At 39.7% G+C, this 4,816-nt stretch overlaps 1 protein-coding gene across 1 annotated transcript in view; it reads left to right on the forward strand.

Moving 5' to 3' along the window:
• Positions 1 to 875: 875 nt before the first annotated feature.
• The window catches only part of LOC115295771 (placenta-specific gene 8 protein), a 22,702-nt gene continuing 18,761 nt past the window's right edge, over positions 876 to 4,816 (forward strand). The window contains exon 1 of the mRNA XM_029943991.1: positions 876 to 984. The gene's annotated coding sequence lies outside the window, so the exon portion shown is untranslated. The remainder of the gene's footprint in view (positions 985 to 4,816) is intronic.

The raw sequence follows: 4,816 nt of genomic DNA on the forward strand, positions 1-4,816 counted from the left end.
AAAAAAAAAAAAACCACCAGAGTACACAAAATAGGGTCCATTTCAGCCAAATCCTAGCTACCACCTACTAGCCATTTAACATCATTGTGATTCAGTTTTCTTGTCAGTCACATGGAGGTAGTAATCTTTCCTACCTTATGGAATTGTGGGCAGAATTCAATACGCTAAAACATGCAAAGCATTTAGAACAGTGTCTAACACATAGTAAACATTTCATCAGTGCTAAAGAAAATAAGAGAAGAAGTCCAAAGAAGCAGAAAAAAAGAGAAAAAGAGAAATGTCTGATTATGTACCGGATTCCAGATAGCCTGTTTTCTCCCAAATGCTACCAATAAGCTTCCCAATATAAGTATGGCAATAGATATATGCTAAACCATAATTATTTGTTGTATTAAAGGAAGAAATTAGGGGCGCCTGGGTGGCTCAGTCGGTTAAGCCTCCGGCTTCGGCTCAGGTCAGATCTCACACTCGTGGGTTCGAGCCCCGCGTCAGGCTCTGTGCTGACAGCTAGCTCAGAGCTTGGAGCCTGCTTCCGGTTCTGTGTCTCCTTCTCTCTCTGCCCCTCCCCCTCTCATGCTTTGTCTCTCTCTGTATCAAGAATAAATTAAAAAAAAAAAACATTAAAAAAAAGTAAAAAAAAAAAAAAGGAAGAAATTAAATTTTAACAATTGGTAAGCTCTCCCAGGCATGTAAAACCAATCAAATTATATAATGAGTCAAATCTTTTTCCCCCTCAAACGATATGTGACTACACTTAACACAACCCAGGAGAAGGAACACACATTTTGTTTGTGTGCAAGAGTATTTTCAGTTTCAAGGTAACAGAAACATACCTTCGTGTCAGAATTGCACTGGCCAATAAAAACCTCTGAGTCCGTTCTTTGTACTATGTTTACTTCTGTCTTCGCATAGCTTTCTTTTCTAGCGAGACTCTCTCCCAAGCAAGCTACAAGATACTTCCTGCTCGGAACCTATTTCTTAACTGTAAGTACTTTAAAATGAAGCAATTCTTTAAAACTTATCATAGCACTAGGAGAGGAGGGAGATTTTTTTAAAGTATTCAATTTTCTTATTTTTATTTCCAACATGCTGTATTTTGAGGTTCAGTTGAAATACCAATGCTTTCTTATCCAATTGGTTTAAATTTAGTCAGGTTCAACAAGTATGTGCCAACCTTGTGTGAGATGCCATGCTTTCAGAGTAGTGTAGGTCAGCCTGCGTCCTCAGCAACTACTGTTTCCAGCAGAAAACATACTAGATACTATGCTTACTAACCTGATCATTAATTTTGTTCTTGTATTAACACATATGCATGTTTACTTGTGCTGGTCTAATTGTTTTGTGCTTCGCATATATTTTACTTGATCTATCCATCTAAAATATTAGAAATCGGAAATGGGAGTTTTTGGATTTAGCTAATGAATCATGAGAATCTTTGAATTTTTAGCATGAAAGTTAGAAAACAGACTAGAATCCTTCAAAATTAAATTCTGGTGCTTCATTTATATGTTTAGAGATGTTCTCCTCATCTTACATTTGATAGCTAATGAGATGAGAGATTATGAAATGGAAATGTTTCAAGAAGTGAAAACATCGGCATGCCTGGCTGGCTTAGTCCATGGAGTGTGCACCTCTTGACCTTAGGGTTGTGAGTTTAAGCTCCACGTTAGGGGCAGATATTAGATAAAATAAAATCTTAAATGAACATAAGGGAAGGGAAACAAAAATAATATAAAAACAGGGAGGAGGACAAAACATAAAAGACCCTTAAACATAGAGAACACACACAGGGTTACCGGAGGGGTTGTGGGAGGGGGGATGGGCTGAATGGGTGAGGGGCATTACAGAATCTACTCCTGAAATCATTGTTGCACTATACGCTGACTAACGTGGATGTAAATTTAAAAAATAAATTAAATAAAAATTAAAAATTAAATAAAATCTTTTTTAAAAGGTGAAAAAATAAAAACATCAGTAAACACTAGAAAGAAGAGGAAAATTTAAGCAATGTATTTGGTACCTGGATTGGCTAATATTAATGTGATTAGTGTAATATGTTAACACTATTGTTTAATATTAATAAGATGATGGGCTGTTCTTCTCAAGAGTCAGGTGTTCCAAGGCAGAAGAGACAGGTATATGGTTAGTTGCAACTCAGACTAATTGGTGAAATTGGGATATTTAACATGTGAGCCAAACTCTGCAAGATTTCCTGGCATTGAGGCCGTTCTAAAGAAAGGAGTTGTAGTCTCTCTCCAAACCGTGTGCTCCAAGATTCCCTTTTCAATTCCTCTTGCCCCCGTTTTTTCTTTTTCCTGAGTGGCATTTTCCTTCACTCCCTGATCCTGTGGGATCAAAGATCACACAAAACGAAACAGCTCTATGGTCACTCAGTGATGAGCAGAGCTGCTGGCGGGGGAGTGGGAACACAAACATCTCCTCGGTCCACACCAAATCGAACAACGCTTTTGCATACACTGGGTACACAATAAATGTTTGCTGAATTAGATTGGATTTGTAACAGAAGAAAAATGAAAAAGCCCAGGGCCGTGGTTTGCAGTGTGGTCTCCAAAGCCACTGGCGTTGGATCTGCTGGGATGCCAGGTTTCCGCACAGGCAGACAGTAAAGGAGGGAGCAAAGCTAGGAGGGGGCGCTAGGCAAGCTGGAGGCCCCACACAGGCTGTATCCGCCTGGAGAAAAGGGTACTATTTTTCTAGTTCTCACTGAGCTCGCGTCTACCCAAAGGGGCCACCTTTCAGCACAGGAGCAGCAGCCCTGAGGGTGCTCGGGACAGATTCCCGTATCCCAGCCCATCCCTCGTGAATAACAATTTTTGAGGCTAATGCCCAGCATTCTACCTGGTAAACAAGCTCTCCAAGTGCCTTTTACACACAGTAAGCATTGAGACCCACTAAACTTGGGAGGCTGGCTTGTCGTAGATGAGGTCCCAGAAATTCTTAGCAAGGTTACTGGCACTAGAGAGATTTCAGGGAAGTTGTCTTATTATCACCACCACCTCCCCCACCCCCAAATACTGTTGATCCCTCATCTTGAATGCTAGGGTTAAAAACTATTGGATACTTAAGGCTGAAGCAAAGAGAGTCGTAGCCTCTGGGGATGCTTTGCATTTGTTACTGCTTTTCATTTTATTGCAACTTAAAGTTCTCCAGAATTTTAAAATGATCTTTGAACCACAGGTGCCCAAGAGTGTGTTTGCTTTCTCCTCTCCGTTTTATAACTATCAAGGATGGTATTTCCTTGAGAGAGTTTCCATATGCGAGATTATAAAACGGTTTTGAACGTTGACTTATTGATTAGATGAAAATCTGGGACAGGAGTTCTTTCTAGCACTGCTCTTCTGGGCTGGATAGAACCTTCATCAGAGACAAACTTCTTGAAATAACATGAGAAATCTCTTGGGGCTCAGTTAACTGCGCTGAAGTCCACGGAAGCACCTGGGTCCCCACAATTTCCCATATTGAAAAGAGGAAGTCAAAAGTAGTGAAAGAAACAAACTTTGAGGGCTGTGCTGAAGACTGTTTCCGCCACTAAACTGAGAAAGATAATTTTTTACAAATTAAGCCACAGTCAGCATAGGGACATTTTGGATGAAGCTGCTTGCGACAGAATGAATATACCGATGGGACTTCAAAGGTACACCAAGAATGTGCAGATCTCAGGCTGCTAAAAGGACTAATTGCAGCCAATTTGAATTCATAAACACATACACTATATACTGAGTGAAGACAGGTGAGGGGAAGGACAATTCTCTAATTGCAGACAAATTTTAATTCTGCAATCTTCAAATTACTGTTACTATATTAAAATCATAGTGCAGAATTCTTAAAAGATAAGTGAGTTACATGAACATGTTTTTCCTCTGAGAGAGATTGTAGAAATATTCATTCACTCACCTGGTATTTATTAAATGTCAGTTTTGTGCCAGGCATTGGCTAGGGGCTAAGGAAAAAAAATAAGGATGATTCCTTTACAGGTTTATTGATTGATTTTTACCTCCCCTCCTTTACAGTTTTTTTTAAAAATCACTGTGTTTGTTTTTTTGTTTCCAAATTGGGTATTTCCTAGGTTGGTTATGAAAAAAATAAGTGAGGGTGCCTGGATGGCTCAGTCAGTTAAGCTTCCAACTCTTGATTTCAACTCAGGTCATGATTTCATGGTTTGTGGGTTGGAGCCCCATGTCAGGCTCTGCACCACAAAGCCTGCTTGGGATTCTCTATCTCCTTCTCTCTCTACTGCCCACCACCTGCTCACGCTCTCCCTCAATCTCTCTCTAAATAAATAAATAAACAGTTCTTGAAAAAGTCCCCCAGGACTTCTCTGTGAATAAATAAATAAATAAATAAATAAATAAATATATATATATATATATATACATATATATAAATAAACGAATAAATAAATTAAGAATCGTTGTAATTATTTAGGCAATACATGAATTTATAAAGATAAAAGTAAAAAATCTATCAGTCAAGTACCCAGAGATAACCAGACACACTTCGTGATACAACCTCTCATGTTCGTTCTAAGATTTTGTTGTTGCAATGCAAAAAAAAAATATGCATTTTTAAAGTATTCCCTGCAATGCCTCTTCTTCCCCAAATGTAGGAAGCTATCCCCCCCAAATTTGGTTTCTATCATTTTAATCGTGGAGTTTGGGATATAGGGGAAAGCTGGGTCCTGGGAGGAAGGGCCATTGCGTCAGTGGGCGCTAGCCAGGGTCTGACGTACACCATCTCCAACTGGCATCACCCATTGCCTCGGTGAGCCTGGGCGGCCGGGGCGCGCGGGGCGGGG

The sequence above is a fragment of the Suricata suricatta genome, chromosome 1, assembly GCF_006229205.1.
Source record: "Suricata suricatta isolate VVHF042 chromosome 1, meerkat_22Aug2017_6uvM2_HiC, whole genome shotgun sequence".
In the NCBI taxonomy this organism is placed as follows: Eukaryota; Metazoa; Chordata; class Mammalia; order Carnivora; family Herpestidae; genus Suricata; species Suricata suricatta.